The following is a 15,690-nucleotide window of genomic DNA, read 5'->3' on the forward strand; positions in this document are numbered from 1 at the left end:
AAAATGCGACTTGAATCCCAATTGGGATTCAGATTGATCAATTATGGTAGAGATCCCGTTGCTTAAGACACAGCGGCATGATATTTTAATGCCATAATCTACAACTGCAGAGGACGAACCTGGAGCTGGACGGCTCTCAGAGAAGCAGCACAGATGTGGACTAGTTGCATATATCCCATCTGTATCTACTGGTTAGCCTACCTTGACAGTGTGATTCAATTGCAATTGATTGTGATCTGTGTTATGCCTAAATCCATGCATTCTTCCTCTGGAGAGCTGTGGAGTCTATTCCTGGATTGGCATCATTCAGTCCTCCCTGCCTGGGAGCTCATAGCCTATTATATTCATTCATTTCTGAATGCTGATGACTAAATTAAATATGTAGATGGTCTAGTGGGAGTGTTTAATGATCGCTTTAATACACTGCTGAAGACAATCTGATTTTGGCTATTGCGCTGTGACAGAAAGTCTATCTTTGTACAAGTATAGGCTGGAGTAATCCGTTTTTTTGCAATCTGTTAAATAGACAGGGACACCGACTGGCTACTTGCTTAGAATCAGAAAGTATTTGGACAGTTGTGAGTTATTTTTCTTCATGTTGGGATAAACTGCTTGAATAAAAAGGTGTCCAGTTTGAGGACAGTACAATGTTCTCAGTGCTCATGTTCATGTGTAGAGAGCCTTCTTAGTGTAGCGATTTAGTGATTTTGATGCTAGAGTAAAAATGCCCCTGCACTCCAAAAGGGTAACCCTAACCCACCCAAAAATGAAACTACGGTAAATCTTAAAAGTGCCTCTTTTGCCGTAATTACGCTTTTATACAAAGGTTTGACTCATATACATTCGCAAACAAAGCCTAGGTTGCTTTTTGGCGAGAGTTTCACTTCAAGACCAGACAGTCAACAAAAAAACTGGTGAAAACTGCCACAGTGCAGGCCTGGAGGAGCATCATCACCAGAGAAGATGACAAATGTCTGCTAATATCTGTGGGTAGTACACTTAAGAGTAAGTGTGCTACAGTTCTCACCTAACATCTTTACAGGTTGGAGTTGTTCTATTATTTGTGTGACAATGTTACGGAAACCTGTTCCTATGGAGACAAACGTCTTGGTTAAACGGTAAGATTTTGTCGCTTATGGAGGAGCCTCACTCTGAAATCTCACGAGAGGTGAGTTGTTGCTGGAGGGCGACGGCGGAAACGTGAGTCAGAATTGGAGAGAGGTGTTTGGAGTTTGCTTCAAGGAACTGCCAGCGAGAATCAGTGTCGTGGCTGACACTTTAACTGATCTTGACAATCTAGATGAGGCAACAACTGTAAAAACTCATGTGTCTCTGGTTAGGAAAAAGGATCTTGCTCTGTAACAAAAGGTAGTATTATCTCCGTAGGAAACATTTCCACAATGTTGTCGGACATTTAAAAAGACAGCCTCAGCATGCGAGTGTCAAAAACAAGCACTTTTAGTGGATGTGACTTTGATGCCCCAAAGGATTATGTTGCAGCCCCTTGCAGCCATTTCAAGGATGTTAGCTGAGGTGATCTTGGACTGATTCCAGAACATTGTGTAAGTGTGAAACATTTACACACCCAGACATTTAAATGTTTGGCCCAGCTTTAAAAATACTGGAATTCCCCTTTAAAATTATTTGTATTTTTTTAAACGAGTGAGCTTGGTGGGCATGAAGCGACCCAGTGACAGCTGGATAGAGCCTGGTGAAGTTGCTCTTTTTGATGTGGGTGAACTTTAAATTCAACTTTGAACATTCCATTCCATTTCTCTGTAGTCTAGGAAGTTGATATGTAAGCTCCAGAAATTCGGCCATAGGCTGAGAAAAGCTTAGATAGTGTCGAACAGCTACAGCAGTCAGCCTCTGTTGCTCTCCACCCACCACCTCCAGCCATGCCCTTGGTGCAGCTGCCATTACCATTTTACCTCCACACTGAGCCATCTTAGAGCAACTGGCACTGTAAAAAAAAAAGAGGATGTCTGGACCACTTTCTCATTGCTCGCTGGTGTTTTTACTTTCGGTCTGAGTCATTTTCTCAATTTAGAAACCCTCGATTTGACAGTCCTTCTGAGATAGGGAGATGAATGCGGTTATAGATAAGTATTTTAAAGCAAAGGTGGACGACATCTGCTGTCATTTCCCATCGACAATATTTTGCGTCTTCGAAGTGTTTGTATTTGATTTAATGTAGGTAACCCCCTCTTCTCCTTCACTCTCCCTGCTTCAAGAGTGGTCCCCTCATGTCAAACGGCTCCTTACGTGTATCATGACAGAGGTTTACCGGCCAGGGTGTGAAGAACCATACTGCCACTTACGACCAAGCACACCTTGCATTCTCATGGGTCTCTCAGGGAGCTGATGCCTATGTTCTCCACTAAAGCGCACGTCTCTCTTGAGTCCTGTGACACAGAAGGTCGGTGAACCGTGAAATGTAAAGGCCGACGTTGACTTGACATGTAACCATAAAAGCCACTCCACTTGGAAAGCACAAATACGCAGTTGTAAACACGCAGACATACATGAAGCGCTCGCCATAGACATGGACTCAAGCATGTTCACTAAGCACGTAGGGCACTCCAGCGTGAGTGGCCTCTCAAAGTGGCACAACAGTCTGGTCTTTTTTTTTTTCCCTTCATCAAGACAGCATCGCCCTGGCCTGCTTCAGTGCAGCTGGGTCCCGTAGTCCACAGTTGTCATTTGGCCTTATATGGTGAGCACTGGGGTCTTCCTCTCGGTCTCCGTGTGGTAGTGTGACTGCGTCCTGCGGATCCTCCCAGACTGAGTGTAATGAGACTGCCGACAGGATGTAGCTAATCGCCTTTCCTTGGCAAGCGATATGAGAGGGCCAGGTTCATACCTGCTGGGAGGTGAAGTAACCCGCCTCTACCATGTTTGGCCTCAACCTGTGACTGTGACTGTGCGCGAGCATGTGTGTGTGATGGTGTATGAAAAAGGTGATTTCATACCTGTGGAGGTTAAACATGTGAATCCGAAGTCCAACCTCAAAATCTCAAACCGTGTGTTCATGTGTGCACTCTGTGATTGTGTCTGTTTTTGTCTTCATCTCTGCGTGTGTGTTATAGGAGGGTGGTGGTGCTGGTGGGGAGGGATCTGGCACTGACAGTCTGCCAAGGGGAGGAAGAGTGTGTGAAGGAGAACGTCAGGGCAGCCTGGCTGTTCTGCTCTGTTTCACCATAACTGCGCTGTCAGATTTTAGGATGGGCACTGATTTGGGTACCACAGGAGCCTGACATGGTGTCGGCTGAAGGCTCTCAACCGTGTAATTTGTCATAGTGTCATAACACGAGCATGGGACAGCATGGGAAAGATCTCCAAATACGTACACCTTTGGACCAAATCCCTTTTTTTTTCTTTTTTTTTTGCATTCACTGACATTTTGCTTGCAGATGTTAATATTGTATGACTAGAATTGTACTCCGCAGAGAGCCTACCTCCGCCAAGGCCCAACAGTCCACTTTATCCACAAGAAATACTCCCTCATAGATACTAGCCACCAAAATAAATTTTTTCTTCCGTCAAGATCCATGTATTTCTCTCTTCTAAATTAACCAAAATGTTGTTAAATGCCTCCTGGCAATGTTAAAGGTGCTATATGTAAGAATGGTTGTTGAAAAGATGAAAAAAATAACCAATTTTATCAGCAAATTGTGAAAAATGTTATGAGGGTCGGGTCTACGCTGAGATCCATTCTCCATCCCAGTTTCATGAAAATCTGTTTAGTAGTTTTTGTGTAATCCTGCTTACAAATCAACCAAACAAACAGACTTGAGCAAAGACATAACCTCCTTGGCAAAGTTGATAATGTCATTATGACAGATTGAAGTGGTAGTACGTTAGATTTACAGTGTATTGCGGCAGTGAGTATGACAGGCTGTACGTGTGTGTAGACTTCCTCTCTATGTCTCTCTTTCTGTCATCCTTCTCACTAATAGACCACACACACACACACACACACACACACACACACACACACACACACACACACACACACACACACACACTCTGTCCTTAGCAAAATCTTCATAATGTGTGTCAACCCACCACCCCTTGGTGTCTCATTTAGGTGCTAATGTGGCGAGTGTCAAAGGTAGAGTACACACATTAACCCATATGTTACGGGTTTCTAGATCACTGCACAAGCCGCACTTGCTCCCTCTTCCTCAGCTAAAGCAGAGGATACTCGTGGGCACATCAGGACTCTTGTGAATAAATAATCAGATCAACATAAAAGTTTAAAAAAGGGAGTTGATTGACACATGGATGGATAGCGTGAGCAAAGGTCCTCAGGAGAACTGGGCTAGGTTTTTCAACATTCATGGGATTTATGAAACAGCCCCATGCCATGTTCAATGATAACCGGATGCTTAAAGTTTCATGTAATTACCAATTTGAATCTCTGGATATGACATGAATCTTTCAGTTGTCATCTGAAAAAATGAACTCTTTCTTCAGAATATGTCTCGCATTGCGCCAGGAAGTGCCGTAGTGCTCGCCGTGACATCAGATCACTTTAAAATCTATGTTGTGCATTAAAGCTGTATGGAATTACTAATGCAAACCTACACAAAAAAACTGCCATGATTTCAAGTTATGTCTGGGAATATGTTTTGTCTAATTAATCTACAGCGTGCAACATTGATGCAGTGTGATATTGTAAGCCTGAACTTTCTGTTGTTATGTCCGGTGAAGATGATATTTCTTTCTGTTGCATATCATCTGGGCTGTTTAGCATACCAAGAATCCACATGACCTCAGTTCCTCCTTCGCACAAGATGGGTATTATGCTGCAGGAGGCACCAAGTCCGTCTGTCGCTGAACGGATCTGCTGTGTGTGTGTGTGTATGTATGAGGTGACATTTCATTGAGGGTTGTGGTGTATGTAAAACAGAAAGTGTCTAAGAGACAGAGGCCTGCTCCATATCTGTGCCTGTGTGTGCGGCTTACACTTGTTTTTTGTGTCCCTGACAGCACAACTTGTCTTGTAATGTTCTAATTGGTTTCTGGATCAGACTTCTGCTGGCGTTGCCTCAGTATGTGCAATATGTGCCCACCCGGCCTCTGTGTGTCACTCAGTTGCTAATGTGGTGAGCAGGCCGTGGTGCAGTCTGCTGCTCCACACCTCCTGCAGCCCCCAAAAGCAGTTGGAGAAGGTAGATGGGGAGGCCACTGTGCTGCTTTATTAGTGGATAACTGCAGTTTGTGTGTGGTGCTGTGTGCACACATGCTCGCAATGAATGCATCTTCTTGATTATAAGGCAGTGTGATGCTACAAAGGCGATACTACTTCTAATTTATACTCCTTCTGTACAGATTAATACTTCCGACCGCAAAGTGCTTACAAATGACTGGTTAACTCTTTTCCACAACAATAGACACCAGAGGCCTTTTTTCTTTTTGTTTTCTTCAGCAGCGGTCTGACACCGGCTGACCAGAAAGGCTGTCCTACTTTTGCTGTGGTGTAAGGGGGCTTGTTTTTCACTTTCCTTTTTTTTTTTTTATAGAGGGCAAGTGGGGGAGTTTGCAGCTGCCACTCGAATGCACATATGTGCAGAGCGGTGGTGGGGTGGGGGTGGGGGGATGGAGCGCACATGGCCCCCTCAGTCACACTTTATGAGAGGGATGGTGTTAGAAAATGGGCAGCCTCCCCGCATTTGTGGTAGGAAGACTACTTTGAAAAGAAGAGAGTAAATGTAGAATGGGAAACTAGGAAACTGGGAATTTGACTACTTGAACCATGTGAAAATGGTGCAGGCACAGAGCGGCAGCATTGTTCTCGGACAATCATCACCGGTATTATTGCACCATCCTCACTGTTTGTCTTTTATTTACTGGTGCAGCGACACCAGCTGAGACTTCTGAATGTCGTTCTGACGATTTCTTCAGCTCGAGTCAGCCAACACTTGAACAGAGAGCTCTGTCGCATCGAGCTGTGGTGTTAGATATTGAGGGAAATGTGGTCACAGTTTTTCTTTTTTTGTCTGAGCGCTAACAATTTCACAGAACAAAGCTGCAACAGAGAAATGAACATTGTCTATGTCTCTTTCACACACACACACACACACACACACACACACACACACACACACACACACACACACGATTAGACAGATTTCTTAGTACATCTCATGTGGATTCTTGTCAGAGAGCTGCTTTCCGAGAACAGTATAATGCAGTAGCATGCCAGCGCCTGACTAAAAGACTAAGGCTTCAGTATGTTTGAGACTATCAAACTATAAAGCAAGGACCCTCTGTCTGTCAGTCCGTTATTCACATATCTCAAGAACCGTTCTTCCCCATCTACTTCGCACTTGGCAGGTTTGATGCTGAAGACCCAAGGAAGTGCAGTGATGACTTGAGTGCAATTTTGGACATGCGACAAGTTCAAAACGAATACATTTTGAGTTAACAGCAAACACCACTGTGTGCAGTTGCGGGGGCTTGGCTCCGGTGCTCTGGCTTCAAGGCCCTGTGGACTAAAGCTGGGCTCACACATGATCCCTCTCACGTGATCGTATGGGAAAGCAGACGTAAACAAATCCGAGATCAGCGTGGTGCAACAACTTGCTGTGGTGACATGCTGCAGTGAGAGCAATGTCAACAATGCTAGCTGACGTCAGCCTCAAGGGCTGGAATGTTTACATTTGCTTGGCAGCACCGTTACCGGCACCAGGATACTGCTGTCATTGGTTGTTGTGGTCTGGCGTGTAAAGTGCAGATGTAATCATCCAGATTAAAAATGTTACTAGATAATCTTTGCTGAACAGCATGACTCGAATGGGCACCGCATTAGCAGATGTAAATCCAGGAACGATTGAAATGATTGTGCCTGCATCCAAATTTTGCTTTCTAGCATCTTGTCATATTGTTTGAAAAGATGCTTGTCCAGATGGGCTCTGGAGGGAATTAAGAGCACTCAAGTCCAAGTAGAACGACAACTGATACTCCACAGACAGACTACTATTACATCTAATGGACTGCATCAATAAGAGAAGCTACATTCAGCTTGAGGTTTAAAAAAAAAAGAAAAGATTTAGTTAATAAGCCTAATTCACTTGGCACCCATTCAGATATATAACGCTCTCAACTTTCCATTTTATATGACAAGCCAATTTCACTTGTTCTGCAGGATTAATATTTGCGGATGAAAGGAGCGGAATATAAAAGGGGGGAGAGTGACGGATGAAGACCTTCCACTATATGAAAATGCACTGTGTGGCTCAGCGCCCATGTTTGAGGTTGATGATCAGATGATATCACTCTGGCACCAACGGTCTGGGCGGTTCCTTTTCCCGTCTGGGGTTGCCACGAGAGATGGACAGCAGCTCCCCCGGGGCCAATGAAAAAGGGCTGTCATTAGAGGCACTTCCTGTAAAAAGTTACTTACAAATATCAGACTCATAAAACGCCGAAGTGCGTGTGTGTGTGTGTGAGCGTGCGTGTGGGTGAGAGAGAGACATAAAAGCAGCGGTCTTATTCAGTGAGTAACGGTTTGTATTTGACAAATGTGCAAAATCGTACATTTATGCATGAAGGAAATTCATCCGTCAGAATCCAACATCCATGTCTGTGACCTGAATACCCATTTGTCAAATTTGATCCCCTCGCTGAAACAGGAAAGGGGATTGCCTGAGTCTTTTTATTGCCCGCAGCTACCGTTTATTGGTTTGCTGCATCAGGTGATGAGTCACAGCCCAAATGAGGTTATCCCGTCCATCCGGTCATGCAGGCTGACACCAGAAGCCACTCACTGCCCGACCTATTTGAGCAACAGCTGAGACATCGCACACCCTGCTGACTGTCCGCTGAATGCACGACGTCATCCTCACTCCTGCGTTTTATGTGCATTGGTAAGGGATTAATGTCTCCCCGGCTAAATTAAGACCGCTGTCGTGCTCCCGCTGTTTCTCCGTCTCATTACTGAGAACCTCTGGCGTCCCTGTTTGCTCCGTTCTACTCCTGCCTCCATCGAGTTCTCCGCTGCGCCTTCTTCTTTGACAAACTCTTTTCCTCCGCCCTGTCATCTCTCTCCCTCAGTCCCCGAGTGTCCCTTCCTTCCTGCCTGCCTCACCTCCCTCCAGGCCCTCAGGCTGTGGCGACATGTGCGTTGCAATCTGCAGCCTTAGTGCTCTGCTGTCTCCTCGGGGCCTCCCCATCACCCTCTTCCCTCCCCTCGTGCTTTTAGGCCCCTCTGTTTAATTCATGAGCATCCTGTGGCTCCTGTCATGTCTCATCTGGGCCACAGGAAGACACAGTGTAAATAATGGAGCATCCCCAAAGAGATGTTCAATGCTGACTGTCACAGCAGCGCACCATGTGCTCCCACAGAGAGGACAGGACAACAGTCTGCACGTCTGGGCCTCCCTAACACATATGTCATGGCCATAACATTATTTCGACACATATGGTAAACAGAATGCGTAGTTACAGAAAAGGGCTGCTGGCATGTGTGCGCACATATTGTGTTGATGTGACACATTTTCACTGCGCGGACTCCTACAAAAATGTATATTCACAAGACTGAAAATGTGAAGAAATCAGCGTTTTCATCTTCAGCTTAAAAAGTTAAAGGGGAAAACAGATCAAACTATTTTTAAGAGTGTGGTCTGGAAGATGAATTGAGGAGCCACAGCCTGAATAAGCTGCTCCGTCAGCTGGTGTTATGACAGCGGATGCTTCTGTACCTTTTTTTTTCCTAACGCAGCAGGGTGAACAGACTTTGGCTGGGGAGGGTGTTGTCTTGTAGTTTCCTTTAGGCTTTGTGCAGACATCTTACTCCACCGACATCACTCTGATGCTCAAAAGATGGGTACCAGCAATATTCTGGGCGGTTTTAGTCAGCCGCTGTCGAGTCGTCGTGTCCTGCGTTGTGCACAAACCATGCAAGGTTGTGATCTTTCCAGTCAGGATGCTTTTTATTGCTCTCCTGTACAAGTCGACAAGAATTTGGCTCCAGAACTCACTTCTTAAGTTTCCAGAGGAGGTAGAAGTATTAGTAGCTTTTTAAAACCAGGTTGGTGATGGGCATTGACCATTAGAGGTTCTCTGTGATGTTGATTCCCAGGAACCTAAAGCTGTTCACCTCTGTCTTTACCTCCTTCTCTCTAAAATCAACAGTCAGCTCCTCGGTTCTGCTGACAGTGAGCAGGAGATGTGAGCTGTCATCAATGTTTGCGATGCCGCAGATGACGGTGTTATCTGCACACTTCACAATAGAGTTTTTTCTCGATGCTGATAGCAATCACATCCCAACCCAACGGCTTCATGGGTGTGATTGCACTGCATCATAAAACATTTCTTACTTCTAATTCCAGAAAATACATTCATGACTCTCTTTTATCGAACAAGCATAACATTCTCCCACGGCTACAATCTTTACCATTGATGTTAAATCCACATTATGACAGCAGAGCTGGCTTTGAATCACCGTCCCATCGACCATCTTCTGTGGAAGCCTTCCTTAACCCCCGTATGCCTAACAGGATTCTCAGATCAATACTGTTGCGAGACAAAATGAGAAATCAGGGCAGCAGTGAGGAGGCAAGGCCTTCGCTTAATTCTCACAGGGCAGTCTTAAGAGGCAAAGTCTTTAAAATGATCTGCTTGTTAAACATAGCGGAGCAATCCCTCAAACACAACGAAGATCTTTTTGTCCTACTCAAATATCTGCCTTGAGGATATTTGCTCTGTGTACGTCAATAAAGAATGGATCAGGACGGGGGATTGAGCATGGATAAGACAGTAAAGCTCCAGGAGCCATTTGCCGTCTTGCTTTGCTACATCATCAGTCAACCTGCAGGATTTCTCCATTATCCTTTTTCAGAGCACAAGGCATGTTGACGATTCCCTGTAAATCGGGCAAACAGGCCGGTAATGTAAAGGAGGCTCAACGCTGAGACGCTCAGATAGAAACTGAGTCGTCTTTGGATTAAAAATAAACTGAATCTGCTAAGCTGACAGGCTTTTGTCCCCTTCTGTGATTGAGTAACTACAAACCTTTTACAACTACTTTGTGTATCTTCAGGAGCTAAATGTGTCATTCTTTATAACACACATCTGGAGATATGTGTGTTTGTGTTTGTATGTACATTTATGGCATGCTTTGGTCATAATCACCCAGAGAGGCTGTTATTCACACACACCTCGCTCGTGCAGACCACTGACAGCAATAACGGCTTCCCACATCAATGAATGAGCACATATCAGAGTCAGGTGTCATGTCTGCGTGTGCACATGTATGTTAATGTGTTTCCAGCATGCGGTTGATCACGCTGCCGGAGGAAGTCTCTTGGGGGTAACAACCAGGCAACACGCTGTGTCCCCTATTGATCTGAGTTATGTTTAGCAAATCCACTGCTTAGGCTGACCGTGTTTTACAATCACCTGTGTAACCCCCCGCTGTTCAACACCGGGCGTAAGTTGTTTAATTCTGCTTGATCTGGCTCCCTGAGGCTGTTGAGGCAGCCAATTTGTTCCGTTCATGGTGGAAATGCATATGTGTAAACATACAGCCATTCCTCAGCGTAGCGGCTACGACATAACATCCGCTCGAGCTCATTTTTTTTCCTTTCTGTGTTCATGATACTCCCGATGCACTGTTTCTTTACCAAAAAAGATCCCCTCTACAAATGTTTTACCTCTGAGGAAACCATGTAGGCTATTTTAACAATATCGTCATGTTGTCATGATGTTTATAGTGTGCTGCTACATGTAAATCCAAAATATGCACATTTGGTAAATATAGACAGTAACAGGACTGGAAACCTGTACAGTGCACCTCACTCAAAAGTGGGTGTAGATAACTGAAGAATAAATGGATGCTAAAGGCTCAAAGATACCAAAATCATCTGTGTCCTGGAGATAGCAGGGCCTCTTTACTGTAACATCCAAACAGCGCACTTAAAGGGTAACTCCACAATTTGACCTGTTAAAGGTGGTTTACAAGTACAACTGCGTATGTGAAAGCAGTAGTATAAAGCTCTTTGTGGAGCCCCATTCAATCCAAAGAATAGTTTCCAATGTTAGCAGCTGCTGCATTATGGGTATTGTAGACGTCAGGTTTTGAAAAGGAGGAAGAATGCGTGGACTAAAAAACTATATCTCTGCCTCAGCTGTATCGGTTTTGATGATTTGTCTTTAAACCATCTTTATGGGTCCAGCAGTGTTAGGGTGTTAACACGTTAGGCAGTTTAGCCACCGAGTAACATATCTGGAGGGGATTTTTTTTTACATGCAATCCTCTGGAGCCACAGAAGGTTTTTATAGTACTTTTTCCACATATACAGTTGTCCTCCACAAGTCCCATAAAGACGCTTGTTTAAAATTGGTGAAGTTACCCTTTAATGTGCTCTATGTACTTGTGCTGTGCTTAATGAGTCAAAGGAAAGGAGCTGAAAACACGGTTTTGTTGCTGAAGACTGCTGATGACACATTACTTCTGTTTAGGTCCCCAGAGCTGTAAAACGTCATTAAATAGAATGGATGCTCTTTATCTGTGATTGATGCTGTCTGTACTTTATGTGCAGCCCCAGGCCCCAGACAGTTCTGTTCATACAGTAAGAGGTCTAACAGGGAGTTTGATCTATTAAAAATACAATAATGAGCATATCTTTGCATCACTGTAAATGCAAAGAAAATAACTATTTATCCATAGATGATGCCGTCAACCTGTATAATTTCAAATAACTCCCTGCTCTACTCTCTGTTCATTTCCAAATTTGGCTACCCTCAACAAAAACACAAGGGTTACAATACCTGGCAATTCTGTTTGATGTGAGCAAGGGACGTGAGGTCTTCAAATGCAGTTTTAGGTGATGTAAAAGGAGGGGGATCAGTATGAGGTCAGCGTAGATAATTACAGCTGGAATGGCAAAATGAAACGAGTACTGCTGCATGTCAGTCTGCCATCATCGCCTCTGCCTGCCTGGAAATGCAGTTACACACCTGGTTGTGACATTATGACAGTAGCTGTTAATATACTCACACATTTACTCTCCATTTTGTTTGATCACTGCAGCCGTGGTGGTCAAAAACAAAATGGCTATAGCCTTGCGAAGCTCTTTAGATCAGTCGGCGGCTCAATAACAAGATAATTATCCAGCTGAAAAAAAGTACATTCATGCATGAGTAATGCGAAACAAATTTAGATTATTGAACAGATTGCATTATAAATCAGCAGAGTGCTCGAAGGCGAGAGGTGAGTGTCTGCTATCTGTCTGGAATAATCCTCTCCCTGGAAGTGGATGTCATAAAAAAGTGTGTTACTTACAATGTGATGAAGTTGGGTCTCGGCAGAGCAGCTCCCCTGGGCCGCCTCGAGTAACACTGCAAGAGGCTTTGTTTTGTGTTAAGTGGGAGAGCGCTGGCGGATTAGACACCACGGTGAAAAATAAGGGCACTGCAGGTGGGGAAATCTAGGGCAAGCCATTAGATGAGGAGGGATATTCATCTTCGGCACTTAACCCACACGTTCCAGCTGAAAACAAGCTAGAAATATCATCTTTGGTTCACATGAAGCAGCTTCTTCCCTTGTTCTGTTCGTCTTCCAAACTGACCCAAATGAAAGACAAATGAAGTTTAATCCAAAACTGCACGTAGGAGCAGTACACGGGGGAATAAAAGATGATAATAGATAAAAGAACACCCTTGAATGTGAGCGCGAAAACACATCCGGTGTCAGTGTGTTTATCAACCGACACAGGCAACTGAACCTGCAGCGTCCCTGGCACTCGCTGTAGTGATCCTGATGCTGATGTTTAGACAGATCTCATTTTGACTGGAAAAGGCCTGCAGCAAGGAGCTTGTACTTTTCACCGGCGGCAATCTTCTCGGGGCCTTTCTAAGTCAGGAGTACGCGCAGTTTATAGCTCGAGGGCGAAACCTGCCCCGCAATCAGTTTGAGAGTACCATATTCCAAAGCATTTACCAGCTAATGTTCCCTCACAAAGGCACACATGTGCTGCCCAACACACACACACACACATTCTCAGCTTCTGGGCTCCAGCTGCAGAGCTCCTGTGGCTCCTCAGCAAATATAATCAGTGTACAGAATTTGTCCCAGCACCCTGGATTTAAGTCTCGTAGTGCTGTACAGAGAATGTATAGAGAACATGGTTGTTCCTCTGGCACAACTTTGGATTTAGAGATCAAAAGTAAAGGCTTCGAGACAATGCAAAGATCCGCTTCCCTGTAGACTTCACTCGAGTGTTTTTATGCGTGATTAAACAGCGGTTCTGGGATGTTGCTCTTGGCTTTTTGTCTTCAAAGGGGATGAGGGTTAGCTTCCGGATCAGCAGGTATGGTTTTATCATTACTGGCTAGACAGGAACTATTTTTATCCGTCCTTTCCTTCACTTCTAAAACACAAAAAACACCCCGGGACACTGACACTGCAGCGGTACTGTTTTTTTTTTTTTTTTTTTTCCTCGCCGTTTGTCCTCTGTCACATTTCGAGACAATGGCTGCTTATGCATTCAAAATCCAGGCCTGTGTGAAGACACGGTACGCCGAGGTAGTGAGTGCGGGCCGGGGACGCGCTTTCCCCTCAGTCGCGCTGCCATAATGTGGATAATCAGTGAGCTTTTGAAAATTGGGTAAAGTTTAAATGAGTGTGCGCTCACTGCTAATGACACTGAAATAAAGTGACAGATGCCCATCTGTCGCGAAAAAAGGCCACATGGAGGAGCCCTGAGAGGAGACGACCGCTACGGCCTTCTGCTCCAAGCATGCAAACACTGCTTCTTAGATGGATAGACTTCTGACTTCATTACGTGAGAGTCAGTGCTTTATCTGCGCGCCGTGTTTGTCTTGTGACCGGCAAATCCAGACTTGCAAGGCTTGCTCTGTTCTTCCTTCTATCTGCCTCTTCTTTTTTCTTTCTCTCTTTCATTCTCTCTCTCTCTCTCTCTCTCTCTCCTCCACGGACCTCCGCAGGCCAGCAGCATCCAAAAGCCTCTTTATGAGGGCCATAATGAGAAGTAAAGCTCTGCATTCAGTGGCGGTGCCTCGCGGGCCTGTTGCATTTCTGAGCATAGTTTCATGCCCCATCCCATTCACAGGGGTTGATGAAAGGACATGATGCACAAACAATGAAAAAAAAAAGAAGAAAAAAAAAGCCAAAGCAAGCAGCAGGCTATTCTTAGGAGGAGGACAGGGCACGGGGTGAGGACACAGAGATCCTGATTCTGCCGTTCACCAGCACTAGTAACTGTAAGCAGACGTTGTACAGCCTCTACACGATGCCTGTACGGGAACGGAAGCTCTTTTTTAGAGAACGGGGCTGCTGAGCGATTAGAGTTAAATGTTCAGACTACATGATTTCAAGTTCATTTGAGGTATCAGTTTCAAGGCAGCTGGCTGACTCGCCTGTCCTGCCATGTCAGAGGAAAAAAAGTGTGGGCAAAGCTCCCTCTGCTGGTCACATGTTGAAAGCCTTAGACAAGAGGTGTTTTCATCTGAATAATAAAAAAACACACACACTATGTGCCGTTTCTCCTCAAAATCTCACTGAAAGTATACTTAAGGTAATTGCAGCCAAGGACAGATTACGCACACAAAACCCCACGTTTTGCTCGATGTCTCGCGTGAGGTGCGGTGTGACGCGTGTTTGCAAAAACGAAACGCCCGCAGCGCTGATGTTGTGTGACTCCTGCTCCACAGTAGCCGTGCTGATGACGCTCTCGTCCTCTCGGAGTGACAACAGTGCCAGCAGTCAGCCGTGTGAGCCGCTGCAGACGCTGCCATGTGCTCTGACGTGTTGACACAGAGGTGGGGACACCTAGTCAGAAAAGGAGCCCCCCGTTGTTGTCAAAGCAAACGGGCGCGCTTGCACAGAATCACATGTTTTGATATATTTTTTTTTCTTTCTGCATCAGCGACCAGCCATTGAACCTGGAGCGGTTTATCTCAGCCCAGCAGATGGCACTGGAACACTGAAGCTGGAGCGACGCGTCTTTTACCTCTCTGTGTGTGAAAGAAGAAGGGGATACATCACCATCATGAGATATGTCAGCCCAACATTTCCTCTCAAACTGGCCAACAGATTGGTGGAAATGAACGCCGCGCATTAAAAGGATGGAGGAGAGGAGCAAATGTGGAATCTTTGAATATGTTTATTTATAGATTTGAACTTTACATTTAGACAAAGTTCTAGCAAAATGTGCACAATACAAAAAATAATAATAATAATGATAAAGAATGTGTCTCTCCATTTCGGGGGAACAAACTCTATGGGATATCCAGACAATAAGTCCTGAATTAAATATCATTTCCGATAAAAGTAAATATGCAGCTCCGGCAAGCAAAACATGAAGCCCACATGCACAGGAGAGTTGTCCTCATGTCTTGGGAACAGTGAGAAGTAAAGGATAGAAATTACGACCTCTCTGTTTGGCTCACACAGCCATGAGTTCCCTATTGCCTGCTTCATGCAGCTGTAAATAAAGGTAATTGTACAAAAGCTTAATTAAATGACATAAATCCTGTTTACGACGTCTGGGCTCCACCGAGCTACTGAATCGTGGGGGGAAGGAGGGCTGCAGCCTGTGTTTGTGTGTACAGTTTCTCCTCCCTCTCTCTCTCTCTGCCACCCTCTCCCCACACACATACAACCACACAAACACTTCACTACACAATGCATGCAGAACACAAAGCATAAAGTCATCCCCT

The 15,690-nt window shown here is 44.9% G+C and overlaps 1 long non-coding RNA gene across 1 annotated transcript; it reads left to right on the forward strand.

Moving 5' to 3' along the window:
- Positions 1 to 14,637: 14,637 nt before the first annotated feature.
- Positions 14,638 to 15,211, forward strand: LOC119020081. Its single transcript, XR_005075231.1, has 2 exons — positions 14,638 to 14,790; positions 14,898 to 15,211. It is a non-coding gene; the product is annotated as an uncharacterized LOC119020081 (long non-coding RNA).
- Positions 15,212 to 15,690: the final 479 nt, after the last annotated feature.

Source organism: Acanthopagrus latus, chromosome 5 (genome assembly GCF_904848185.1).
Source record: "Acanthopagrus latus isolate v.2019 chromosome 5, fAcaLat1.1, whole genome shotgun sequence".
In the NCBI taxonomy this organism is placed as follows: Eukaryota; Metazoa; Chordata; class Actinopteri; order Spariformes; family Sparidae; genus Acanthopagrus; species Acanthopagrus latus.